The sequence below is a fragment of the Anabrus simplex genome, chromosome 8 (genome assembly GCF_040414725.1).
Source record: "Anabrus simplex isolate iqAnaSimp1 chromosome 8, ASM4041472v1, whole genome shotgun sequence".
Classification (NCBI taxonomy): Eukaryota; Metazoa; Arthropoda; class Insecta; order Orthoptera; family Tettigoniidae; genus Anabrus; species Anabrus simplex.
In genome coordinates this window covers 41767027-41793121 of record NC_090272.1, presented here as the reverse complement: position 1 = coordinate 41793121, position 26095 = coordinate 41767027, and the positions used below count along the sequence as shown (strand labels likewise).

At 46.9% G+C, this 26095-nt stretch overlaps 23 non-coding genes across 23 annotated transcripts; all 23 read right to left on the bottom strand.

Annotated features, from left to right (window-relative positions):
- Window positions 1–94: 94 nt before the first annotated feature.
- On the bottom strand, window positions 95–166 carry TRNAC-GCA (transfer RNA cysteine (anticodon GCA)). The gene has a single exon. It is a non-coding gene; the product is annotated as a tRNA-Cys (tRNA).
- Window positions 167–1895: 1729 nt separating this feature from the next.
- On the bottom strand, window positions 1896–1967 carry TRNAC-GCA (transfer RNA cysteine (anticodon GCA)). Its single transcript has one exon. It is a non-coding gene; the product is annotated as a tRNA-Cys (tRNA).
- Window positions 1968–2062: 95 nt separating this feature from the next.
- TRNAC-GCA (transfer RNA cysteine (anticodon GCA)) lies at window positions 2063–2134 on the bottom strand. The gene has a single exon. It is a non-coding gene; the product is annotated as a tRNA-Cys (tRNA).
- Window positions 2135–2913: 779 nt separating this feature from the next.
- TRNAC-GCA (transfer RNA cysteine (anticodon GCA)) lies at window positions 2914–2985 on the bottom strand. Its single transcript has one exon. It is a non-coding gene; the product is annotated as a tRNA-Cys (tRNA).
- A 1462-nt stretch (window positions 2986–4447) lies between these two features.
- TRNAC-GCA (transfer RNA cysteine (anticodon GCA)) lies at window positions 4448–4519 on the bottom strand. Its single transcript has one exon. It is a non-coding gene; the product is annotated as a tRNA-Cys (tRNA).
- Window positions 4520–7106: 2587 nt separating this feature from the next.
- Window positions 7107–7178, bottom strand: TRNAC-GCA (transfer RNA cysteine (anticodon GCA)). Its single transcript has one exon. It is a non-coding gene; the product is annotated as a tRNA-Cys (tRNA).
- Window positions 7179–7273: 95 nt separating this feature from the next.
- On the bottom strand, window positions 7274–7345 carry TRNAC-GCA (transfer RNA cysteine (anticodon GCA)). Its single transcript has one exon. It is a non-coding gene; the product is annotated as a tRNA-Cys (tRNA).
- A 779-nt stretch (window positions 7346–8124) lies between these two features.
- Window positions 8125–8196, bottom strand: TRNAC-GCA (transfer RNA cysteine (anticodon GCA)). Its single transcript has one exon. It is a non-coding gene; the product is annotated as a tRNA-Cys (tRNA).
- Window positions 8197–10238: 2042 nt separating this feature from the next.
- TRNAC-GCA (transfer RNA cysteine (anticodon GCA)) lies at window positions 10239–10310 on the bottom strand. The gene has a single exon. It is a non-coding gene; the product is annotated as a tRNA-Cys (tRNA).
- A 95-nt stretch (window positions 10311–10405) lies between these two features.
- Window positions 10406–10477, bottom strand: TRNAC-GCA (transfer RNA cysteine (anticodon GCA)). Its single transcript has one exon. It is a non-coding gene; the product is annotated as a tRNA-Cys (tRNA).
- A 779-nt stretch (window positions 10478–11256) lies between these two features.
- On the bottom strand, window positions 11257–11328 carry TRNAC-GCA (transfer RNA cysteine (anticodon GCA)). The gene has a single exon. It is a non-coding gene; the product is annotated as a tRNA-Cys (tRNA).
- A 2585-nt stretch (window positions 11329–13913) lies between these two features.
- On the bottom strand, window positions 13914–13985 carry TRNAC-GCA (transfer RNA cysteine (anticodon GCA)). The gene has a single exon. It is a non-coding gene; the product is annotated as a tRNA-Cys (tRNA).
- Window positions 13986–14080: 95 nt separating this feature from the next.
- Window positions 14081–14152, bottom strand: TRNAC-GCA (transfer RNA cysteine (anticodon GCA)). Its single transcript has one exon. It is a non-coding gene; the product is annotated as a tRNA-Cys (tRNA).
- Window positions 14153–14931: 779 nt separating this feature from the next.
- Window positions 14932–15003, bottom strand: TRNAC-GCA (transfer RNA cysteine (anticodon GCA)). Its single transcript has one exon. It is a non-coding gene; the product is annotated as a tRNA-Cys (tRNA).
- Window positions 15004–17587: 2584 nt separating this feature from the next.
- Window positions 17588–17659, bottom strand: TRNAC-GCA (transfer RNA cysteine (anticodon GCA)). Its single transcript has one exon. It is a non-coding gene; the product is annotated as a tRNA-Cys (tRNA).
- Window positions 17660–17754: 95 nt separating this feature from the next.
- Window positions 17755–17826, bottom strand: TRNAC-GCA (transfer RNA cysteine (anticodon GCA)). Its single transcript has one exon. It is a non-coding gene; the product is annotated as a tRNA-Cys (tRNA).
- Window positions 17827–18605: 779 nt separating this feature from the next.
- TRNAC-GCA (transfer RNA cysteine (anticodon GCA)) lies at window positions 18606–18677 on the bottom strand. The gene has a single exon. It is a non-coding gene; the product is annotated as a tRNA-Cys (tRNA).
- Window positions 18678–21247: 2570 nt separating this feature from the next.
- TRNAC-GCA (transfer RNA cysteine (anticodon GCA)) lies at window positions 21248–21319 on the bottom strand. Its single transcript has one exon. It is a non-coding gene; the product is annotated as a tRNA-Cys (tRNA).
- Window positions 21320–21414: 95 nt separating this feature from the next.
- TRNAC-GCA (transfer RNA cysteine (anticodon GCA)) lies at window positions 21415–21486 on the bottom strand. Its single transcript has one exon. It is a non-coding gene; the product is annotated as a tRNA-Cys (tRNA).
- Window positions 21487–22265: 779 nt separating this feature from the next.
- Window positions 22266–22337, bottom strand: TRNAC-GCA (transfer RNA cysteine (anticodon GCA)). The gene has a single exon. It is a non-coding gene; the product is annotated as a tRNA-Cys (tRNA).
- A 2300-nt stretch (window positions 22338–24637) lies between these two features.
- TRNAC-GCA (transfer RNA cysteine (anticodon GCA)) lies at window positions 24638–24709 on the bottom strand. The gene has a single exon. It is a non-coding gene; the product is annotated as a tRNA-Cys (tRNA).
- Window positions 24710–24804: 95 nt separating this feature from the next.
- TRNAC-GCA (transfer RNA cysteine (anticodon GCA)) lies at window positions 24805–24876 on the bottom strand. The gene has a single exon. It is a non-coding gene; the product is annotated as a tRNA-Cys (tRNA).
- A 777-nt stretch (window positions 24877–25653) lies between these two features.
- On the bottom strand, window positions 25654–25725 carry TRNAC-GCA (transfer RNA cysteine (anticodon GCA)). Its single transcript has one exon. It is a non-coding gene; the product is annotated as a tRNA-Cys (tRNA).
- Window positions 25726–26095: the final 370 nt, after the last annotated feature.

Sequence of the window (26095 nt, the reverse complement as noted above, 5' to 3'; positions counted from 1 at the left end):
CGGGCAGCATGCATACACGGAATGTCATGAGCAGCACACATATCTTAGCTATGTTTTCACTCATTTCGAAAGCGATAAGGAAAAAAGAAAATATAGGGGGCACCCGGGTTTGAACCGGGGACCTCTCGATCTGCAGTCGAATGCTCTACCACTGAGCTATACCCCCACAGTGTTCGCTTCTTCCTACAGAAGTTACTAAACTAGATCTTTTGGCAGCATCCTTCCCTCATTTTGAAAGCGATAAGGAAGAAAGAAAATGTTAGGGGGCACCCGAGTTTGAACCGAATGCTCTACCACTGAGCGATAACCCCACTGCATTATCCTCTCCCTACAGAAATTACTAAACTGGTTCCCTTGGCTACATTTGCCTTACATCTTCTCCTTCTCGTTCTTCTTCTTCTCAAACAGTTTAGCTTCCAGAGTTGGCTTTTCCCTCGTACTCATCGAGTGATCCCACATCTAACGCCCGACCTGGAATGTCAGACTACGTGTCAAGGGATAAACATGGAGAGGAGGAGCAGTACCTGGACCATTCGGCCTCACCCTCTATACTGACCCGGGGCCTTTTTGCGGGCGGGGGTGGGAATATTGGAGGTTATAAACAAGAGAACGATGCAGTCGTGGTCTTTAGACCACAAAACGTCATTTGTCTGGAGGAGAAGGAGAAAACCACGGAGAGTCTTGAACAGCATGGATGCTTTCGCTATGTTTTCACGCATTTTGGGAGCGATAAACAAAGTAGCACATTTTAGTGGGCACCGGGTTTGAACCAGGGACCTCTCGATCTGCAGTCTATGCTCTAACACTGAGCTATACCCCCACAGATTACGCACTTTCCTACAGATTTTTAAAAAACTAGGTGTCTTGGCTACATTGTCCAAGAGATTGGGAGACAGACCATTACCTTGCCTTACATTTTCTCCTTCTGCTTCCTCTTCTTCACCTTCTTCTTGTTCTACTTCTCAAACTGTTTAGCCACCAGAGTTGTTTTTTCCCTCGGACTCAACGAGTGATACCACCTCTAACTCCGGACCTGGAAGGTCAGAACTCGGATCACGGGATAAAACTGGAGACGAGGAAGAGCACCTCGCCCAGGTGGCTTCACTTTCTGTGCTGTACCGGGGCCTTGTGGGGAATGGGAAGATTGGATGGCTGAGATGGAATTGATCTCCCCTTCTCTACACAGATGACGTTCCGTGGCTGAGTGGACCCCGTCTCAGCCCTCGTACCACTATTCAAATTTCGTGGTAGAGCCGAGAGTCTTACGCGGGACTCCAGGAGTGGCAGCTAATCACACTAACGACTACACCACAGAGGCGGACACGGAATAACTACTACCATCAGCAAGTTCTAGACAGTTCCTTTTCAACACCAATATTCCCTTCTCCCAGTGTTATTGATGATAGTTGGGTTCTTCCAATTCCTCATTCAAAAATCTTACTCTTTTCTACAGGACGCAATTGAATAGGAGTAGAGGTATGGCATTACCTTGCCTTACTTTTTGCTCTTCCTCTTCTTCTCCTTCTTCTTGTTCTACTTCTCAAACTGTTTAGCCTCCAGAGTTGTTTTTTCCCTAGGACTCAGCGAGTGATCCCACATCTAACGCCCGACGTGGAGTGTCAGAATACGGGTCAAGGGATAAACATGGAGAGTGGGACCAGTACCTCGCCCAATTGGCCTCACCCTCTCTGCTGAACCGGAGCCTTGTTGGGGGATGGGAAATTCGGAATTTATAGACAAGGACGAGGGAAGGATGCGGCCGTTTCCTAAAGTTAGATACACAAACAGCATTTGTCTGGAGGAGCAGTAGTAAACCACGGAATGTCATGAGCAGCACACATATCTTAGCTATGTTTTCACTCATTTCGACAGCGATAAGGAAAAATGATAATGTTAGGGGGCACCAGGTTTTGAACCGGGGACCTCTCGATCTGCAGTCGAATGCTCTACCACTGAGCTATACCCCCACAGAGTTCGGTTCTTCCTACAGAAGTTACCAAACTAGATCTCTTGGCAGCATCCTTCCATCATATTGAAAGCGATAAGGAAAAAAGAAAATGTTAGGGGGCAACCGGGTTTGAACAGGGGACCTCTCGATCTGCAGTCGAATGCTCTACCACTGAGCTATACCCCCACAGTCCTCGCTTCTTCCTACAGAAGTTACTAAACTAAAATTTTTGGCAGCATTGTCCAAGAGATTGAGAGATAAGCCATAATTTTGCCTTTCAACATATTCTTTTCCTTCTCAAACGGACTGGCCTGCGGGGTTGGATTTTCCCTCGGACTCATCGAGTGATCCCGCCTCTGACGCTCGACCTGGAGTGTCAGACTTCGGGTCAGGGGATATAATTGGAGAACAGGACCAGTACCTCGACCAATCGGTCTCACCCTCTATACTGACCCGCGACCTTTTTGGAGGATGGGAAGATTGGAGGTTACAAACAAGGAAGAGGGAAGGATGCAGCCGTGGTCTTCAATTAGATAACAAAACGGCAATTGTCTGGAGGAGAAGGAGAAAACCAACGAAAGTCTTGAGCAGCATGCATATTTTGGTATGTTTTCACGCATTTTGGAAGCGATAACTAAGGAAGTAAATTTTATGGCTCACTGGGTTTGAACCAGTGACATCTCGATCTGTAGTCGATGCTCTACCACTGAGCTATAACCCCACTGAATTCGCCTCTCCCTACAGAAATTATTAAACTGGTTCCCTTGGCAAAATTTTCCCAATTGGTACGCGAGCTCTTTTGGGCCTCCGTCAGTCGTTGGCATGAAAGTGGGCAAAACGTTCAATAATTATTTGTTTTGGTGAAGGTGGCGGGCAGCATGCATACACGGAATGTCATGAGCAGCACCCATATCTTAGCTATGTTTTCACTCATTTCGAAAGCGATAAGGAAAAAAGAAAATGTTAGGGGGCACCCGGGTTTGAACCGGGGACCTCTCGATCTGCAGTCGAATGCTCTACCACTGAGCTATACCCCCACAGTGTTCGCTTCATCCTACAGAAGTTACTAAACTAGATCTTTTGGCAGCATCCTTCCCTCATTTTGAAAGCGATAAGGAAGAAAGAAAATGTTAGGGGGCACCCGAGTTTGAACCGAATGCTCTACCACTGAGCGACAACCCCACTGCATTATCCTCTCCCTACAGAAATTACTAAACTGGTTCCCTTGGCTACATTTGCCTTACATCTTCTCCTTCTCGTTCTTCTTCTTCTCAAACAGTTTAGCCTCCAGAGTTGGCTTTTCCCTCGTACTCATCGAGTGATCCCACATCTAACGCCCGACCTGGAATGTCAGACTACGTGTCAAGGGATAAACATGGAGAGGAGGAGCAGTACCTGGACCATTCGGCCTCACCCTCTATACTGACCCGGGGCCTTTTTGGGGGGGGTGGGAATATTGGAGGTTATAAACAAGGGAACGATGCAGTCGTGGTCTTTAGACAACAAAACGGCATTTGTCTGGAGGAGAAGGAGAAAACCACGGAGAGTCTTGAGCAGCATGGATGCTTTCGCTATGTTTTCACGCATTTTAGGAGCGATAAACAAAGTAGCACATTTTAGTGGGCACCGGGTTTGAACCAGGGACCTCTCGATCTGCAGTCTAATGCTCTAACACTGAACTATACCCCCACAGATTACGCACTTTCCTACAGATTTTTAAAAAACTAGGTGTCTTGGCTACATTGTCCAAGAGATTGGGAGACAGACCATTACCTTGCCTTACATTTTCTCCTTCTGCTTCCTCTTCTTCACCTTCTTCTTGTTCTACTTCTCAAACTGTTTAGCCTCCAGAGTTGTTTTTTCCCTCGGTCTCAACGAGTGATACCACCTCTAACGCTCGACCAGGAGTGTCAGACTTCGGGTCAGGGGATATAATTGGAGAACAGGACCAGTACCTCGACCAATCGGTCTCACCCTCTATACTGACCCGCAACCTTTTTGGAGGATGGGAAGATTGGAGGTTACAAACAAGGAAGAGGGAAGGATGCAGCCGTGGTCTTCAATTAGATAACAAAACGGCAATTGTCTGGAGGAGAAGGAGAAAACCAACGAAAGTCTTGAGCAGCATGCATATGTTGGTATGTTTTCACGCATTTTGGAAGCGATAACTAAGGAAGTAAATTTTATGGCTCACTGGGTTTGAACCAGTGACATCTCGATCTGTAGTCGATGCTCTACCACTGAGCTATAACCCCACTGAATTCGCCTCTCCCTACAGAAATTAATAAACTGGTTCCCTTGGCAAAATTTTCCCAATTGGTACGCGAGCTCTTTTGGGCCTCCGTCAGGCGTTGGCATGAAAGTGGGCAAAACGTTCAATAATTATTTGTTTTGGTGAAGGTGGCGGGCAGCATGCATACGCGGAATGTCATGAGCAGCACACATATCTTAGCTATGTTTTCACTCATTTCGAAAGCGATAAGGAAAAAAGAAAATGTTAGGGGGCACCCGGGTTTGAACCGGGGACCTCTCGATCTGCAGTCGAATGCTCTACCACTGAGCTATACCCCCACAGTGTTCGCTTCTTCCTACAGAAGTTACTAAACTAGATCTTTTGGCAGCATCCTTCCCTCATTTTGATAGCGATAAGGAAGAAAGAAAATGTTAGGGGGCACCCGGGTTTGAACCGAATACTCTACCACTGAGCGATAACACCACTGTATTATCCTCTCCCTACAGAAATTATTAAACTGGTTCCCTTGGCTACATTTCCCAGTTGGTACGCGAGGTCTTCTGGACCTCCGTCAGGCTTTGGAATGAATGTGGGCAAAACGTTCAATAATGATGTGTTTTGGTGAAGGTGGGGGGCAGCGTGCATACTTTAGCTACCTTTTCACGCACTTTCACAGATATAACCAAAGAAGAAGTAATAGGGGGCACCCGGGTTTGAACCGGGGACCTCTTGATCTGCAGTCGACTGTTGTACCACTGACCTAAACCCCCACACCTTTAGCTCTTTCCTACAGATTTTATAGAGACTACGTGTCTTGGCTACATTGTCCAAGAGATTGAGAGCAAACCATTAACTTGCCTTACATCTTCTCCTTCTCCTTCTCCTGCTTCTTCTTCTCAAACTGTTTAGCCTCCAGGTTTGGGTTTTTCCTCGGACTCATCGAGTGATCCCACATCTAACGCCCGACCTGGAATGTCAGACTACGTGTCAAGGGATAAACATGGAGAGGGGGACCAGTACCTCGAACAATCGGCCTCACCCTCTATACTGACCCGGGGCCTTTTTGGGGGATGGGTATATTGGAGGTTATAAACAAGGGAAGGATGCAGCCGTGGTCTTTAGACAACAAAACGGCATTTGTCTGGAGGAGAAGCAGAAAACCACGGAAAGTCTTGAGCAGCATGAATGTTTTTGCTATGTTTTCACGCATTTTGGAATCGATAACTAAAGAAGTAAATTTTACGGCGCACCGGGTTTGAACCGGGGACCTCTCGATCTGCAATCGAATGCTCTATCACTGAGCTAAACCCCCAGACCTTTAGCTCTTTCCTACAGATTTTATAGAGACTACGTGTCTTGGCTATATTGTCCAAGAGATTGAGAGACAAACCATTAACTTGCCTTACATCTTCTCCTTCTCGTTCTTCTTCTTCTCAAACAGTTTAGCCTCCAGAGTTGGCTTTTCCCCTGTACTCATCGAGTGATCCCACATCTAACGCCCGACCTGGAATGTCAGACTACGTGTCAAGGGATAAACATGGAGAGGAGGAGCAGTACCTGGACCATTCGGCCTCACCCTCTATACTGACCCGGGGCCTTTTTGGGGGGGTGGGAATATTGGAGGTTATAAACAAGGGAACGATGCAGTCGTGGTCTTTAGACAACAAAACGGCATTTGTCTGGAGGAGAAGGAGAAAACCACGGAGAGTCTTGAGCAACATGAATGCTTTCGCTATGTTTTCACGCATTTTGGGAGCGATAAACAAAGTAGCACATTTTAGTGGGCACCGGGTTTGAACCAGGGACCTCTCGATCTGCAGTCTAATGCTCTAACACTGAGCTATACCCCCACAGATTACGCACTTTCCTACAGATTTTTAAAAAACTAGGTGTCTTGGCTACATTGTCCAAGAGATTGGGAGACAGATCATTACCTTGCCTTACATTTTCTCCTTCTGCTTCCTCTTCTTCACCTTCTTCTTGTTCTACTTCTCAAACTGTTCAGCCTCCAGAGTTGTTTTTTCCCTCGGACTCATCGAGTGATCCCACCTCTAACTCCGGACCTGGAAGGTCAGAACTCGGATCAGGGGATAAAACTGGAGACGAGGAAGAGCACCTCGCCCAGGTGGCTTCACTTTCTGTGCTGTACCGGGGCCTTGTGGGGAATGGGAAGATTGGATGGCTGAGATGGAATTGATCTCCCCTTCTCTACACAGATGACGTTCCGTGGCTGAGTGGACCCCGTCTCAGCCCTCGTACCACTATTCAAATTTCGTGGTAGAGCCGGGAGTCTTACGCGGGACTCCAGGAGTGGCAGCTAATCACACTAACCACTACAGCACAGAGGCGGACAGGGAATAACTACTACCATCAGCAAGTTCTAGACAGTTCCTTTTCAACACCAATATTCCCTTCTCCCAGTGTTATTGATGATAGTTGGGTTCTTCCAATTCCTCATTCAAAAATCTTACTCTTTTCTACAGGATGCAATTGAATAGGAGTAGAGGTATGGCATTACCTTGCCTTACTTTTTGCTCTTCCTCTTCTTCTCCTTCTTCTTGTTCTACTTCTCAAACTGTTTAGTCTCCAGAGTTGTTTTTTCCCTAGGACTCAGCGAGTGATCCCACATCTAACGCCCGACGTGGAGTGTCAGAATACGGGTCAAGGGATAAACATGGAGAGTGGGACCAGTACCTCGCCCAATTTGCCTCACCCTCTCTGCTGAACCGGAGCCTTGTTGGGGGATGGGAAATTCGGAATTTATAGACAAGGACGAGGGAAGGATGCGGCCGTGTCCTAAAGTTAGATACACAAACAGCATTTGTCTGGAGGAGAAGTAGTAAACCACGGAATGTCATGAGCACCACACATATCTTAGCTATGTTTTCACTCATTTCGACAGCGATAAGGAAAAAAGATAATGTTAGGGGGCACCAGGGCTTGAACCGGGGACCTCTCGATCTGCAGGCGAATGCTCTACCACTGAGCTATACCCCCACAGTGTTCGGTTCTTCCTACAGAAGTTACTAAACTAGATCTCTTGGCAGCATCCTTCCCTCATTTTGAAAGCGATAAGGAAAAAAGAAAATGTTAGGGGGCAACCGGGTTTGAACCGGGGACCTCTCGATCTGCAGTCGAATGCTCTACCACTGAGCTATACCCCCACAGTCCTCGCTTTTTCCTACAGAACTTACTAAACTATAATTTTTGGCAGCATTGTCCAAGAGATTGAGAGATAAGCCATAATTTTGCCTTTCAACATATTCTTTTCCTTCTCAAACGGACTGGCCTGCGGGGTTGGATTTTCCCTCGGACTCATCGAGTGATCCCGCCTCTAACGCTCGACCTGGAGTGTCAGACTTCGGGTCAGGGGATATAATTGGAGAACAGGACCAGTACCTCGACCAATCGGTCTCACCCTCTATACTGACCCGCGACCTTTTTGGAGGATGGGAAGATTGGAGGTTACAAACAAGGAAGAGGGAAGGATGCAGCCGTGGTCTTCAATTAGATAACAAAACGGCAATTGTCTGGAGGAGAAGGAGAAAACCAACGAAAGTCTTGAGCAGCATGCATATTTTGGTATGTTTTCACGCATTTTGGAAGCGATAACTAAGGAAGTAAATTTTATGGCTCACTGGGTTTGAACCAGTGACATCTCGATCTGTAGTCGATGCTCTACCACTGAGCTATAACCCCACTGAATTCGCCTCTCCCTACAGAAATTATTAAACTGGTTCCCTTGGCAAAATTTTCCCAATTGGTACGCGAGCTCTTTTGGGCCTCCGTCAGTCGTTGGCATGAAAGTGGGCAAAACGTTCAATAATTATTTGTTTTGGTGAAGGTGGCGGGCAGCATGCATACACGGAATGTCATGAGCAGCACACATATCTTAGCTATGTTTTCACTCATTTCGAAAGCGATAAGGAAAAAAGAAAATGTTAGGGGGCACCCGGGTTTGAACCGGGGACCTCTCGATCTGCAGTCGAATGCTCTACCACTGAGCTATACCCCCACAGTGTTCGCTTCTTCCTACAGAAGTTACTAAAGTAGATCTTTTGGCAGCATCCTTCCCTCATTTTGAAAGCGATAAGGAAGAAAGAAAATGTTAGGGGGCACCCGGGTTTGAACCGAATGCTCTACCACTGAGCGATAACCCCACTGCATTATCCTCTCCCGACACAAATTATTAAACTGGTTCCCTTGGCTACATTTCCCAGTTGGTACGCGAGGTCTTTTGGACATCCGTCAGGCTTTGGAATGAAAGTGGGCAAAACGTTCAATAATGATGTGTTTTGGTGAAGGTGGGGGGCAGCGTGCATACTTTAGCTACCTTTTCACGCACTTTCACAGATATAACCAAAGAAGAAGTAATAGGGGGCACCCGGGTTTGAACCGGGGACCTCTTGATCTGCAGTCGACTGTTGTACCACTGAGCTAAACCCCCACACCTTTAGCTCTTTCCTACAGATTTTATAGAGACTACGTGTCTTGGCTACATTGTCCAAGAGATTGAGAGCAAACCATTAACTTGCCTTACATCTTCTCCTTCTCCTGCTTCTTCTTCTCAAACTGTTTAGAATCCAGGTTTGGGTTTTTCCTCGGACTCATCGAGTGATCCCACATCTAACGCCCGACCTGGAATGTCAGACTACGTGTCAAGGGATAAACATGGAGAGGGGGACCAGTACCTCGAACAATCGGCCTCACCCTCTATACTGACCCGGGGCCTTTTTGGGGGATGGGTATATTGGAGGTTATAAACAAGGGAAGGATGCAGCCGTGGTCTTTAGACAACAAAACGGCATTTGTCTGGAGGAGAAGCAGAAAACCACGGAAAGTCTTGAGCAGCATGAATGTTTTTGCTATGTTTTCACGCATATTGGGAGCGATAAACAAAGTAGCACATTTTAGTGGGCACCGGGTTTGAACCAGGGACCTCTCGATCTGCAGTCTAATGCTCTAACACTGAGCTATACCCCCACAGATTACGCACTTTCCTACAGATTTTTAAAAATCTAGGTGTCTTGGCTACATTGTCCAAGAGATTGGGAGACAGACCATTACCTTGCCTTACATTTTCTCCTTCTGCTTCCTCTTCTTCACCTTCTTCTTGTTCTACTTCTCAAACTGTTCAGCCTCCAGAGTTGTTTTTTCCCTCGGACTCATCGAGTGATCCCACCTCTAACTCCGAACCTGGAAGGTCAGAACTCGGATCAGGGGATAAAACTGGAGACGAGGAAGAGCACCTCGCCCAGGTGGCTTCACTTTCTGTGCTGTACCGGGGCCTTGTGGGGAATGGGAAGATTGGATGGCTGAGATGGAATTGATCTCCCCTTCTCTACACAGATGACGTTCCGTGGCTGAGTGGACCCCGTCTCAGCCCTCGTACCACTATTCAAATTTCGTGGTAGAGCCGGGAGTCTTACGCGGGACTCCAGGAGTGGCAGCTAATCACACTAACCACTACACCACAGAGGCGGACACGGAATAACTACTACCATCAGCAAGTTCTAGACAGTTCCTTTTCAACACCAATATTCCCTTCTCCCAGTGTTATTGATGATAGTTGGGTTCTTCCAATTCCTCATTCAAAAATCTTACTCTTTTCTACAGGACGCAATTGAATAGGAGTAGAGGTATGGCATTACCTTGCCTTACTTTTTGCTCTTCCTCTTCTTCTCCTTCTTCTTGTTCTACTTCTCAAACTGTTTAGTCTCCAGAGTTGTTTTTTCCCTAGGACTCAGCGAGTGATCCCACATCTAACGCCCGACGTGGAGTGTCAGAATACGGGTCAAGGGATAAACATGGAGAGTGGGACCAGTACCTCGCCCAATTTGCCTCACCCTCTCTGCTGAACCGGAGCCTTGTTGGGGGATGGGAAATTCGGAATTTATAGACAAGGACTAGGGAAGGATGCGGCCGTGTCCTAAAGTTAGATACACAAACAGCATTTGTCTGGAGGAGAAGTAGTAAACCACGGAATGTCATGAGCAGCACACATATCTTAGCTATGTTTTCACTCATTTCGGCAGCGATAAGGAAAAAAGATAATGTTAGGGGCACCAGGGCTTGAACCGGGGACCTCTCGATCTGCAGTCGAATGCTCTACCACTGAGCTATACCCCCACAGTGTTCGGTTCTTCCTACAGAAGTTACTAAACTAGATCTCTTGGCAGCATCCTTCCCTCATTTTGAAAGCGATAAGGAAAAAAGAAAATGTTAGGGGGCAACCGGGTTTGAACCGGGGACCTCTCGATCTGCAGTCGAATGCTCTACCACTGAGCTATACCCCCACAGTCCTCGCTTTTTCCTACAGAACTTACTAAACTATAATTTTTGGCAGCATTGTCCAAGAGATTGAGAGATAAGCCATAATTTTGCCTTTCAACATATTCTTTTCCTTCTCAAACGGACTGGCCTGCGGGGTTGGATTTTCCCTCGGACTCATCGAGTGATCCCGCCTCTAACGCTCGACCTGGAGTGTCAGACTTCGGGTCAGGGGATATAATTGGAGAACAGGACCAGTACCTCGACCAATCGGTCTCACCCTCTATACTGACCCGCGACCTTTTTGGAGGATGGGAAGATTGGAGGTTACAAACAAGGAAGAGGGAAGGATGCAGCCGTGGTCTTCAATTAGATAACAAAACGGCAATTGTCTGGAGGAGAAGGAGAAAACCAACGAAAGTCTTGAGCAGCATGCATATTTTGGTATGTTTTCACGCATTTTGGAAGCGATAACTAAGGAAGTAAATTTTATGGCTCACTGGGTTTGAACCAGTGACATCTCGATCTGTAGTCGATGCTCTACCACTGAGCTATAACCCCACTGAATTCGCCTCTCCCTACAGAAATTATTAAACTGGTTCCCTTGGCAAAATTTTCCCAATTGGTACGCGAGCTCTTTTGGGCCTCCGTCAGTCGTTGGCATGAAAGTGGGCAAAACTTTCAATAATTATTTGTTTTGGTGAAGGTGGCGGGCAGCATGCATACACGGAATGTCATGAGCAGCACACATATCTTAGCTATGTTTTCACTCATTTCGAAATCGATAAGGAAAAAACAAAATGTTAGGGGGCACCCGGGTTTGAACCGGGGACCTCTCGATCTGCAGTCGAATGCTCTACCACTGAGCTATACCCCCACAGTGTTCGCTTCTTCCTACAGAAGTTACTAAACTAGATCTTTTGGCAGCATCCTTCCCTCATTTTGAAAGCGATAAGGAAGAAAGAAAATGTTAGGGGGCACCCGGGTTTGAACCGAATGCTCTACCACTGAGCGATAACCCCACTGCATTATCCTCTCCCTACAGAAATTATTAAACTGGTTCCCTTGGCTACATTTCCCAGTTGGTACGCGAGGTCTTTTGGACCTCCGTCAGGCTTTGGAATGAAAGTGGGCAAAACGTTCAATAATGATGTGTTTTGGTGAAGGTGGGGGGCAGCGTGCATACTTTAGCTACCTTTTCACGCACTTTCACTGATATAACCAAAGAAGAAGTAATAGGGGGCACCCGGGTTTGAACCGGGGACCTCCTGATCTGCAGTCGACTGTTGTACCACTGAGCTAAACCCCCACACCTTTAGCTCTTTCCTACAGATTTTATAGAGACTACGTGTCTTGGCTACATTGTCCAAGAGATTGAGAGCAAACCATTAACTTGCCTTACATCTTCTCCTTCTCCTTCTCCTGCTTCTTCTTCTCAAACTGTTTAGCCTCCAGGTTTGGGTTTTTCCTCGGACTCATCGAGTGATCCCACATCTAACGCCCGACCTGGAATGTCAGACTACGTGTCAAGGGATAAACATGGAGAGGGGGACCAGTACCTCGAACAATCGGCCTCACCCTCTATACTGACCCGTGGCCTTTTTGGGGGATGGGTATATTGGAGGTTATAAACAAGGGAAGGATGCAGCCGTGGTCTTTAGACAACAAAACGGCATTTGTCTGGAGGAGAAGCAGAAAACCACGGAAAGTCTTGAGCAGCATGAATGTTTTTGCTATGTTTTCACGCATTTTGGAAGCGATAACTAAAGAAGTAAATTTTACGGCGCACCGGGTTTGAACCGGTGACCTCTCGATCTGCAATCGAATGCTCTATCACTGAGCTAAACCCCACACCTTTAGCTCTTTCCTACAGATTTTATAGAGACTACGTGTCTTGGCTACATTGTCCAAGAGATTGAGAGACAAACCATTAACTTGCCTTACATCTTCTCCTTCTCGTTCTTCTTCTTCTCAAACAGTTTAGCCTCCAGAGTTGGCTTTTCCCTCGTACTCATCGAGTGATCCCACATCTAACGCCCGACCTGGAATGTCAGACTACGTGTCAAGGGATAAACATGGAGAGGAGGAGCAGTACCTGGACCATTCGGCCTCACCCTCTATACTGACCCGGGGCCTTTTTGGGGGGGGTGGGAATATTGGAGGTTATAAACAAGGGAACGATGCAGTCGTGGTCTTTAGACAACAAAACGGCATTTGTCTGGAGGAGAAGGAGAAAACCACGGAGAGTCTTGAGCAACATGAATGCTTTCGCTATGTTTTCACGCATTTTGGGAGCGATAAACAAAGTAGCACATTTTAGTGGGCACCGGGTTTGAACCAGGGACCTCTCGATCTGCAGTCTAATGCTCTAACACTGAGCTATACCCCCACAGATTACGCACTTTCCAACAGATTTTTAAAAAACTAGGTGTCTTGGCTACATTGTCCAAGAGATTGGGAGACAGACCATTACCTTGCCTTACATTTTCTCCTTCTGCTTCCTCTTCTTCACCTTCTTCTTGTTCTACTTCTCAAACTGTTCAGCCTCCAGAGTTGTTTTTTCCCTCGGACTCATCGAGTGATCCCACCTCTAACTCCGGACCTGGAAGGTCAGAACTCGGATCAGGGGATAAAACTGGAGACGAGGAAGAGCACCTCGCCCAGGTGGCTTCACTTTCTGTGCTGTACCGGGGCCTTGTGGGGAATGGGAAGATTGGATGGCTGATATGGAATTGATCTCCCCTTCTCTACACAGATGACGTTCCGTGGCTGAGTGGACCCCGTCTCAGCCCTCGTACCACTATTCAAATTTCGTGGTAGAGGCGAGAGTCTTACGCGGGACTCCAGGAGTGGCAGCTAATCACACTAACCACTACACCACAGAGGCTGACACGGAATAACTACTACCATCAGCAAGTTCTAGACAGTTCCTTTTCAACACCAATATTCCCTCTCCCAGTGTTATTGATGATAGTTGGGTTCTTCCAATTCCTCATTCAAAAATCTTACTCTTTTCTACAGGACGCAATTGAATAGGAGTAGAGGTATGGCATTACCTTGCCTTACTTTTTGCTCTTCCTCTTCTTCTCCTTCTTCTTGTTCTACTTCTCAAACTGTTTAGCCTCCAGAGTTGTTTTTTCCCTAGGACACAGCGAGTGATCCCACATCTAACGCCCGACGTGGAGTGCCAGAATACGGGTCAAGGGATAAACATGGAGAGTGGGACCAGTACCTCGCCCAATTGGCCTCACCCTCTCTGTGAACCGGAGCCTTGTTGGGGGATGGGAAATTCGGAATTTATAGACAAGGACGAGGGAAGGATGCGGCAGTGTCCTAAAGTTAGATACACAAACAGCATTTGTCTGGAGGAGAAGTAGTAAACCACGGAATGTCATGAGCACCACACATATCTTAGCTATGTTTTCACTCATTTCGACAGCGATAAGGAAAAAAGATAATGTTAGGGGGCACCAGGGCTTGAACCGGGGACCTCTCGATCTGCAGTCGAATGCTCTACCACTGAGCTATACCCCCACAGTGTTCGGTTCTTCCTACAGAAGTTACTAAACTAGATCTCTTGGCAGCATCCTTCCCTCATTTTGAAAGCGATAAGGAAAAAAGAAAATGTTAGGGGGCAACCGGGTTTGAACCGGGGACCTCTCGATCTGCAGTCGAATGCTCTACCACTGAGCTACACCCCCACAGTCCTCGCTTCTTCCTACAGAAGTTACTAAACTAGAATTTTTGGCAGCATTGTCCAAGAGATTGAGAGATAACCCATAATTTTGCCTTTCAACATATTCTTTTCCTTCTCAAACGGACTGGCCTGCGGGGTTGGATTTTCCCTCGGACTCATCGAGTGATCCCGCCTCTAACGCTCGACCTGGAGTGTCAGACTTCGGGTCAGGGGATATAATTGGAGAACAGGACCAGTACCTCGACCAATCGGTCTCACCCTCTATACTGAACCGCGACCTTTTTGGAGGATGGGAAGATTGGAGGTTACAAACAAGGAAGAGGGAAGGATGCAGCCGTGGTCTTCAATTAGATAACAAAACGGCAATTGTCTGGAAGAGAAGGAGAAAACCAACGAAAGTCTTGAGCAGCATGCATATTTTGGTATGTTTTCACGCATTTTGGAAGCGATAACTAAGGAAGTAAATTTTATGGCTCACTGGGTTTGAACCAGTGACATCTCGATCTGTAGTCGATGCTCTACCACTGAGCTATAACCCCACTGAACTCGCCTCTCCCTACAGAAATTATTAAACTGGTTCCCTTGGCAAAATTTTCCCAATTGGTACGCGAGCTCTTTTGGGCCTCCGTCAGTCGTTGGCATGAAAGTGGGCAAAACGTTCAATAATTATTTGTTTTGGTGAAGGTGGCGGGCAGCATGCATACACGGAATGTCATGAGCAGCACACATATCTTAGCTATGTTTTCACTCATTTCGAAAGCGATAAGGAAAAAAGAAAATGTTAGGGGGCACCCGGGTTTGAACCGGGGACCTCTCGATCTGCAGTCGAATGCTCTACCACTGAGCTATACCCCCACAGTGTTCGCTTCTTCCTACAGAAGTTACTAAACTAGATCTTTTGGCAGCATCCTTCCCTCATTTTGAAAGCGATAAGGAAGAAAGAAAATGTTAGGGGGCACCCGGGTTTGAACCGAATGCTCTACCACTGAGCGATAACCCCACTGCATTATCCTCTCCCGACACAAATTATTAAACTGGTCCCCTTGGCTACATTTCCCAGTTGGTACGCGAGGTCTTTTGGACATCCGTCAGGCTTTGGAATGAAAGTGGGCAAAACGTTCAATAATGATGTGTTTTGGTGAAGGTGGGGGGCAGCGTGCATACTTTAGCTACCTTTTCACGCACTTTCACAGATATAACCAAAGAAGAAGTAATAGGTGGCACCCGGGTTTGAACCGGGGACCTCTTGATCTGCAGTCGACTGTTGTACCACTGAGCTAAACCCCCACACCTTTAGCTCTTTCCTACAGATTTTATAGAGACTACGTGTCTTGGCTACATTGTCCAAGAGATTGAGAGCAAACCATTAACTTGCCTTACATCTTCTCCTTCTCCTTCTCCTGCTTCTTCTTCTCAAACTGTTTAGCCTCCAGGTTTGGGTTTTTCCTCGGACTCATCGAGTGATCCCACATCTAACGCCCGACCTGGAATGTCAGACTACGTGTCAAGGGATAAACATGGAGAGGGGGACCAGTACCTCGAACAATCGGCCTCACCCTCTATACTGACCCGTGGCCTTTTTGGGGGATGGGTATATTGGAGGTTATAAACAAGGGAAGGATGCAGCCGTGGTCTTTAGACAACAAAACGGCATTTGTCTGGAGGAGAAGCAGAAAACCACGGAAAGTCTTGAGCAGCATGAATGTTTTTGCTATGTTTTCACGCATTTTGGAAGCGATAACTAAAGAAGTAAATTTTACGGCGCACCGGGTTTGAACCGGTGACCTCTCGATCTGCAATCGAATGCTCTATCACTGAGCTAAACCCCACACCTTTAGCTCTTTCCTACAGATTTTATAGAGACTACGTGTCTTGGCTACATTGTCCAAGAGATTGAGAGACAAACCATTAACTTGCCTTACATCTTCTCCTTCTCGTTCTTCTTCTTCTCAAACAGTTTAGCCTCCAGAGTTGGCTTTTCCCTCGTACTCATCGAGTGATCCCACATCTAACGCCCGACCTGGAATGTCAGACTACGTGTCAAGGGATAAACATGGAGAGGAGGAGCAGTACCTGGACCATTCGGCCTCACCCTCTATACTGACCCGGGGCCTTTTTGGGGGGGTGGGAATATTGGAGGTTATAAACAAGGGAACGATGCAGTCGTGGTCTTTAGACAACAAAACGGCATTTGTCTGGAGGAGAAGGAGAAAACCACGGAGAGTCTTGAGCAACATGAATGCTTTCGCTATGTTTTCACGCATTTTGGGAGCGATAAACAAAGTAGCACATTTTAGTGGGCACCGGGTTTGAACCAGGGACCTCTCGATCTGCAGTCTAATGCTCTAACACTGAGCTATACCCCCACAGATTACGCACTTTCCAACAGATTTTTAAAAAACTAGGTGTCTTGGCTACATTGTCCAAGAGATTGGGAGACAGACCATTACCTTGCCTTACATTTTCTCCTTCTGCTTCCTCTTCTTCACCTTCTTCTTGTTCTACTTCTCAAACTGTTCAGCCTCCAGAGTTGTTTTTTCCCTCGGACTCATCGAGTGATCCCACCTCTAACTCCGGACCTGGAAGGTCAGAACTCGGATCAGGGGATAAAACTGGAGACGAGGAAGAGCACCTCGCCCAGGTGGCTTCACTTTCTGTGCTGTACCGGGGCCTTGTGGGGAATGGGAAGATTGGATGGCTGAGATGGAATTGATCTCCCCTTCTCTACACAGATGACGTTCCGTGGCTGAGTGGACCCCGTCTCAGCCCTCGTACCACTATTCAAATTTCGTGGTAGAGGCGAGAGTCTTACGCGGGACTCCAGGAGTGGCAGCTAATCACACTAACCACTACACCACAGAGGCTGACACGGAATAACTACTACCATCAGCAAGTTCTAGACAGTTCCTTTTCAACACCAATATTCCCTCTCCCAGTGTTATTGATGATAGTTGGGTTCTTCCAATTCCTCATTCAAAAATCTTACTCTTTTCTACAGGACGCAATTGAATAGGAGTAGAGGTATGGCATTACCTTGCCTTACTTTTTGCTCTTCCTCTTCTTCTCCTTCTTCTTGTTCTACTTCTCAAACTGTTTAGCCTCCAGAGTTGTTTTTTCCCTAGGACACAGCGAGTGATCCCACATCTAACGCCCGACGTGGAGTGCCAGAATACGGGTCAAGGGATAAACATGGAGAGTGGGACCAGTACCTCGCCCAATTGGCCTCACCCTCTCTGTGAACCGGAGCCTTGTTGGGGGATGGGAAATTCGGAATTTATAGACAAGGACGAGGGAAGGATGCGGCAGTGTCCTAAAGTTAGATACACAAACAGCATTTGTCTGGAGGAGAAGTAGTAAACCACGGAATGTCATGAGCACCACACATATCTTAGCTATGTTTTCACTCATTTCGACAGCGATAAGGAAAAAAGATAATGTTAGGGGGCACCAGGGCTTGAACCGGGGACCTCTCGATCTGCAGTCGAATGCTCTACCACTGAGCTATACCCCCACAGTGTTCGGTTCTTCCTACAGAAGTTACTAAACTAGATCTCTTGGCAGCATCCTTCCCTCATTTTGAAAGCGATAAGGAAAAAAGAAAATGTTAGGGGGCAACCGGGTTTGAACCGGGGACCTCTCGATCTGCAGTCGAATGCTCTACCACTGAGCTACACCCCCACAGTCCTCGCTTCTTCCTACAGAAGTTACTAAACTAGAATTTTTGGCAGCATTGTCCAAGAGATTGAGAGATAACCCATAATTTTGCCTTTCAACATATTCTTTTCCTTCTCAAACGGACTGGCCTGCGGGGTTGGATTTTCCCTCGGACTCATCGAGTGATCCCGCCTCTAACGCTCGACCTGGAGTGTCAGACTTCGGGTCAGGGGATATAATTGGAGAACAGGACCAGTACCTCGACCAATCGGTCTCACCCTCTATACTGAACCGCGACCTTTTTGGAGGATGGGAAGATTGGAGGTTACAAACAAGGAAGAGGGAAGGATGCAGCCGTGGTCTTCAATTAGATAACAAAACGGCAATTGTCTGGAAGAGAAGGAGAAAACCAACGAAAGTCTTGAGCAGCATGCATATTTTGGTATGTTTTCACGCATTTTGGAAGCGATAACTAAGGAAGTAAATTTTATGGCTCACTGGGTTTGAACCAGTGACATCTCGATCTGTAGTCGATGCTCTACCACTGAGCTATAACCCCACTGAACTCGCCTCTCCCTACAGAAATTATTAAACTGGTTCCCTTGGCAAAATTTTCCCAATTGGTACGCGAGCTCTTTTGGGCCTCCGTCAGTCGTTGGCATGAAAGTGGGCAAAACGTTCAATAATTATTTGTTTTGGTGAAGGTGGCGGGCAGCATGCATACACGGAATGTCATGAGCAGCACACATATCTTAGCTATGTTTTCACTCATTTCGAAAGCGATAAGGAAAAAAGAAAATGTTAGGGGGCACCCGGGTTTGAACCGGGGACCTCTCGATCTGCAGTCGAATGCTCTACCACTGAGCTATACCCCCACAGTGTTCGCTTCTTCCTACAGAAGTTACTAAACTAGATCTTTTGGCAGCATCCTTCCCTCATTTTGAAAGCGATAAGGAAGAAAGAAAATGTTAGGGGGCACCCGGGTTTGAACCGAATGCTCTACCACTGAGCGATAACCCCACTGCATTATCCTCTCCCGACACAAATTATTAAACTGGTCCCCTTGGCTACATTTCCCAGTTGGTACGCGAGGTCTTTTGGACATCCGTCAGGCTTTGGAATGAAAGTGGGCAAAACGTTCAATAATGATGTGTTTTGGTGAAGGTGGGGGGCAGCGTGCATACTTTAGCTACCTTTTCACGCACTTTCACAGATATAACCAAAGAAGAAGTAATAGGTGGCACCCGGGTTTGAACCGGGGACCTCTTGATCTGCAGTCGACTGTTGTACCACTGAGCTAAACCCCCACACCTTTAGCTCTTTCCTACAGATTTTATAGAGACTACGTGTCTTGGCTACATTGTCCAAGAGATTGAGAGCAAACCATTAACTTGCCTTACATCTTCTCCTTCTCCTTCTCCTGCTTCTTCTTCTCAAACTGTTTAGCCTCCAGGTTTGGGTTTTTCCTCGGACTCATCGAGTGATCCCACATCTAACGCCCGACCTGGAATGTCAGACTACGTGTCAAGGGATAAACTTGGAGAGGGGGACCAGTACCTCGAACAATCGGCCTCACCCTCTATACTGACCCGGGGCCTTTTTGGGGGATGGGTATATTGGAGGTTATAAACAAGGGAAGGATGCAGCCGTGGTCTTTAGACAACAAAACGGCATTTGTCTGGAGGAGAAGCAGAAAACCACGGAAAGTCTTGAGCAGCATGAATGTTTTTGCTATGTTTTCACGCATTTTGGAAGCGATAACTAAAGAAGTAAATTTTACGGCGCACCGGGTTTGAACCGGGGACCTCTCGATCTGCAATCGAGTGCTCTATCACTGAGCTCTTTCCTACAGATTTTATAGAGACTACGTGTCTTGGCTACATTGTCCAAGAGATTGAGAGACAAACCATTAACTTGCATTACATCTTCTCCTTCTCGTTCTTCTTCTTCTTCTCAAACAGTTTAGCCTCCAGAGTTGGCTTTTCCCTCGTACTCATCGAGTGATCCCACATCTAACGCCCGACCTGGAATGTCAGACTACGTGTCAAGGGATAAACATGGAGAGGAGGAGCAGTACCTGGACCATTCGGCCTCACCCTCTATACTGACCCGGGGCCTTTTTGGGGGGGTGGGAATATTGGAGGTTATAAACAAGGGAACGATGCAGTCGTGGTCTTTAGACAACAAAACGGCATTTGTCTGGAGGAGAAGGAGAAAACCACGGAGAGTCTTGAGCAACATGAATGCTTTCGCTATGTTTTCACGCATTTTGGGAGCGATAAACAAAGTAGCACATTTTAGTGGGCACCGGGTTTGAACCAGGGACCTCTTGATCTGCAGTCTAATGCTCTAACACTGAGCTATACCCCCACAGATTACGCACTTTCCTACAGATTTTTAAAAAACTAGGTGTCTTGGCTACATTGTCCAAGAGATTGGGAGACAGACCATTACCTTGCCTTACATTTTCTCCTTCTGCTTCCTCTTCTTCACCTTCTTCTTGTTCTACTTCTCAAACTGTTCAGCCTCCAGAGTTGTTTTTTCCCTCGGACTCATCGAGTGATCCCACCTCTAACTCCGGACCTGGAAGGTCAGAACTCGGATCAGGGGATAAAACTGGAGACGAGGAAGAGCACCTCGCCCAGGTGGCTTCACTTTCTGTGCTGTACCGGGGCCTTGTGGGGAATGGGAAGATTGGATGGCTGATATGGAATTGATCTCCCCTTCTCTACACAGATGACGTTCCGTGGCTGAGTGGACCCCGTCTCAGCACTCGTACCACTATTCAAATTTCGTGGTAGAGCCGGGAGTCTTACGCGGGACTCCAGGAGTGGCAGCTAATCACACTAACCACTACACCACAGAGGCGGACACGGAATAACTACTACCATCAGCAAGTTATAGACATTTCCTTTTCAACACCAATATTCCCTTCTCCCAGTGTTATTGATGATAGTTGGGTTCTTCCAATTCCTCATTCAAAAATCTTACTCTTTTCTACAGGACGCAATTGAATAGGAGTAGAGGTATGGCATTACCTTGCCTTACTTTTTGCTCTTCCTCTTCTTCTCCTTCTTCTTGTTCTACTTCTCAAACTGTTTAGCCTCCAGAGTTGTTTTTTCCCTAGGACACAGCGAGTGATCCCACATCTAACGCCCGACGTGGAGTGTCAGAATACGGGTCAAGGGATAAACATGGAGAGTGGGACCAGTACCTCACCCAATTTGCCTCACCCTCTCTGCTGAACCGGAGCCTTGTTGGGGGATGGGAAATTCGGAATTTATAGACAAGGACGAGGGAAGGATGCGGCCGTGTCCTAAAGTTAGATACACAAACAGCATTTGTCTGGAGGAGAAGTAGTAAACCACGGAATGTCATGAGCAGCACACATATCTTAGCTATGTTTTCACTCATTTCGACAGCGATAAGGAAAAAAGATAATGTTAGGGGGCACCAGGGCTTGAACCGGGGACCTCTCGATCTGCAGTCGAATGCTCTACCACTGAGCTATACCCCCACAGTGTTCGGTTCTTCCTACAGAAGTTACTAAACTAGATCTCTTGGCAGCATCCTTCCCTCATTTTGAAAGCGATAAGGAAAAAAGAAAATGTTAGGGGGCAACCGGGTTTGAACCGGGGACCTCTCGATCTGCAGTCGAATGCTCTACCACTGAGCTATACCCCCACAGTCCTCGCTTTTTCCTACAGAAGTTACTAAACTAGAATTTTTGGCAGCATTGTCCAAGAGATTGAGAGATAAGCCATAATTTTGCCTTTCAACATATTCTTTTCCTTCTCAAACGGACTGGCCTGCGGGGTTGGATTTTCCCTCGGACTCATCGAGTGATCCCGCCTCTAACGCTCGACCTGGAGTGTCAGACTTCGGGTCAGGGGATATAATTGGAGAACAGGACCAGTACCTCGACCAATCGGTCTCACCCTCTATACTGACCCGCGACCTTTTTGGAGGATGGGAAGATTGGAGGTTACAAACAAGGAAGAGGGAAGGATGCAGCCGTGGTCTTCAATTAGATAACAAAACGACAATTGTCTGGATGAGAAGGAGAAAACCAACGAAAGTCTTGTGCAGCATGCATATTTTGGTATGTTTTCACGCATTTTGGAAGCGATAACTAAGGAAGTAAATTTTATGGCTCACTGGGTTTGAACCAGTGACATCTCGATCTGTAGTCGATGCTCTACCACTGAGCTATAACCCCACTGAATTCGCCTCTCCCTACAGAAATTATTAAACTGGTTCCCTTGGCAAAATTTTCCCAATTGGTACGCGAGCTCTTTTGGGCCTCCGTCAGTCGTTGGCATGAAAGTGGGCAAAACTTTCAATAATTATTTGTTTTGGTGAAGGTGGCGGGCAGCATGCATACACGGAATGTCATGAGCAGCACACATATCTTAGCTATGTTTTCACTCATTTCGAAAGCGATAAGGAAAAAAGAAAATGTTAGGGGGCACCCGGGTTTGAACCGGGGACCTCTCGATCTGCAGTCGAATGCTCTACCACTGAGCTATACCCCCACAGTGTTCGCTTCTTCCTACAGAAGTTACTAAACTAGATCTTTTGGCAGCATCCTTCCCTCATTTTGAAAGCGATAAGGAAGAAAGAAAATGTTAGGGGGCACCCGGGTTTGAACCGGGGACCTCTTGATCTGCAGTCGACTGTTGTACCACTGAGCTCTTTCCTACAGATTTTATAGAGCCTACGTGTCTTGGCTACATTGTCCAAGAGATTGAGAGCAAACCATTAACTTGCCTTACATCTTCTCCTTCTCCTTCTCCTGCTTCTTCTTCTCAAACTGTTTAGCCTCCAGGTTTGGGTTTTTCCTCGGACTCATCGAGTGATCCCACATCTAACGCCCGACCTGGAATGTCAGACTACATGTCAAGGGATAAACATGGAGAGGGGGACCAGTACCTCGAACAATCGGCCTCACCCTCTATACTGACCCGGGGCCTTTTTGGGGGATGGGTATATTGGAGGTTATAAACAAGGGAAGGATGCAGCCGTGGTCTTTAGACAACAAAACGGCATTTGTCTGGAGGAGAAGCAGAAAACCACGGAAAGTCTTGAGCAGCATGAATGTTTTTGCTATGTTTTCACGCGTTTTGGAAGCGATAACTAAAGAAGTAAATTTTACGGCGCACCGGGTTTGAACCGGTGACCTCTCGATCTGCAATCGAATGCTCTATCACTGAGCTAAACCCCCACACCTTTAGCTCTTTCCTACAGATTTTATAGAGACTACGTGTCTTGGCTACATTGTCCAAGAGATTGAGAGACAAACCATTAACTTGCCTTACATCTTCTCCTTCTCGTTCTTCTTCTTCTCAAACAGTTTAGCTTCCAGAGTTGGCTTTTCCCCTGTACTCATCGAGTGATCCCACATCTAACGCCCGACCTGGAATGTCACACTACGTGTCAAGGGATAAACATGGAGAGGAGGAGCAGTACCTGGACCATTCGGCCTCACCCTCTATACTGACCCGGGGCCTTTTTGGGGGGGTGGGAATATTGGAGGTTATAAACAAGGGAACGATGCAGTCGTGGTCTTTAGACAACAAAACGGCATTTGTCTGGAGGAGAAGGAGAAAACCACGGAGAGTCTTGAGCAACATGAATGCTTTCGCTATGTTTTCACGCATTTTGGGAGCGATAAACAAAGTAGCACATTTTAGTGGGCACCGGGTTTGAACCCGGGACCTCTCGATCTGCAGTCTAATGCTCTAACACTGAGCTATGCCCCCACAGATTACGCACTTTCCTACAGATTTTTAAAAAACTAGGTGTCTTGGCTACATTGTCCAAGAGATTGGGAGACAGACCATTACCTTGCCTTACATTTTCTCCTTCTGCTTCCTCTTCTTCACCTTCTTCTTGTTCTACTTCTCAAACTGTTCAGCCTCCAGAGTTGTTTTTTCCCTCGGACTCATCGAGTGATCCCACCTCTAACTCCGGACCTGGAAGGTCAGAACTCGGATCAGGGGATAAAACTGGAGACGAGGAAGAGCACCTCGCCCAGGTGGCTTCACTTTCTGTGCTGTACCGGGGCCTTGTGGGGAATGGGAAGATTGGATGGCTGATATGGAATTGATCTCCCCTTCTCTACACAGATGACGTTCCGTGGCTGAGTGGACCCCGTCTCAGCCCTCGTACCACTATTCAAATTTCGTGGTAGAGCCGGGAGTCTTACGCGGGACTCCAGGAGTGGCAGCTAATCACACTAACCACTACACCACAGAGGCGGACACGGAATAACTACTACCATCAGCAAGTTCTAGACAGTTCCTTTTCAACACCAATATTCCCTTCTCCCAGTGTTATTGATGATAGTTGGGTTCTTCCAATTCCTCATTCAAAAATCTTACTCTTTTCTACAGGACGCAATTGAATAGGAGTAGAGGTATGGCATTACCTTGCCTTACTTTTTGCTCTTCCTCTTCTTCTCCTTCTTCTTGTTCTACTTCTCAAACTGTTTAGCCTCCAGAGTTGTTTTTCCCTAGGACACAGCGAGTGATCCCACATCTAACGCCCGAAGTGGAGTGTCAGAATACGGGTCAAGGGATAAACATGGAGAGTGGGACCAGTACCTCGCCCAATTGGCCTCACCCTCTCTGTGAACCGGAGCCTTGTTGGGGGATGGGAAATTCGGAATTTATAGACAAGGACGAGGGAATGATGCGGCAGTGTCCTAAAGTTAGATACACAAACAGCATTTGTCTGGAGGAGAAGTAGTAAACCACGGAATGTCATGAGCAGCACACATATCTTAGCTATGATTTCACTCATTTCGAAAGCGATAAGGAAAAAAGATAACGTTAGGGGGCACCAGGGCTTGAACCGGGGACCTCTCGATCTGCAGTCGAATGCTCTACCACTGAGCTATACCCCCACAGTATTCGGTTCTTCCTACAGAAGTTACTAAACTAGATCTCTTGGCAGCATCCTTCCCTCATTTTGAAAGCGATAAGGAAAAAAGAAAATGTTAGGGGGCAACCGGGTTTGAACCGGGGACCTCTCGATCTGCAGTCGAATGCTCTACCACTGAGCTATACCCCCACAGTCCTCGCTTCTTCCTACAGAAGTTACTAAACTAGAATTTTTGACAGCATTTTCCAAGAGATTGAGAGATAAGCCATAATTTTGCCTTTCAACATATTCTTTTCCTTCTCAAACGGACTGGCTTCGGGGTTGGATTTTCCCTCGGACTCATCGAGTGATCCCGCCTCTAACGCTCGACCTGGAGTGTCAGACTTCGGGTCAGGGGATATAATTGGAGAACAGGACCAGTACCTCGACCAATCGGTCTCACCCTCTATACTGACCCGCGGCCTATTTGGAGGATGGGAAGATTGGAGGTTACAAACAAGGAAGAGGGAAGGATGCAGCCGTGGTCTTCAATTAGATAACAAAACGGCAATTGTCTGGAGGAGAAGGAGAAATCCAAGGAAAGTCCTGAGCAGCATGCATATTTTGGTATGTTTTCACGCATTTTGGAAGCGATAACTAAGGAAGTAAATTTTTTGGCTCACTGGGTTTGAACCAGTGACATCTCGATCTGTAGTCGATGCTCTACCACTGAGCTATAACCCCACTGAATTCGCCTCTCCCTACAGAAATTATTAAACTGGTTCCCTTGGCAAAATTTTCCCAATTGGTACGCGAGCTCTTTTGGGCCTCTGTCAGTCGTTGGCATGAAAGTGGGCAAAACGTTCAATAATTATTTGTTTTGGTGAAGGTGGCGGGCAGCATGCATACACGGAATGTCATGAGCAGCACACATATCTTAGCTATGTTTTCACTCATTTCGAAAGCGATAAGGAAAAAAGAAAATATAGGGGGCACCCGGGTTTGAACCGGGGACCTCTCGATCTGCAGTCGAATGCTCTACCACTGAGCTATACCCCCACAGTGTTCGCTTCTTCCTACAGAAGTTACTAAACTAGATCTTTTGGCAGCATCCTTCCCTCATTTTGAAAGCGATAAGGAAGAAAGAAAATGTTAGGGGGCACCCGGGTTTGAACCGAATGCTCTACCACTGAGCGATAACCCCACTGCATTATCCTCTCCCTACAGAAATTACTAAACTGGTTCCCTTGGCTACATTTGCCTTACCTCATCTCCTTCTCGTTCTTCTTCTTCTTAAACAGTTTAGCTTCCAGAGTTGGCTTTTCCCTCGTACTCATCGAGTGATCCCACATCTAACGCCCGACCTGGAATGTCAGACTACGTGTCAAGGGATAAACATGGAGAGGAGGAGCAGTGCCTGGACCATTCG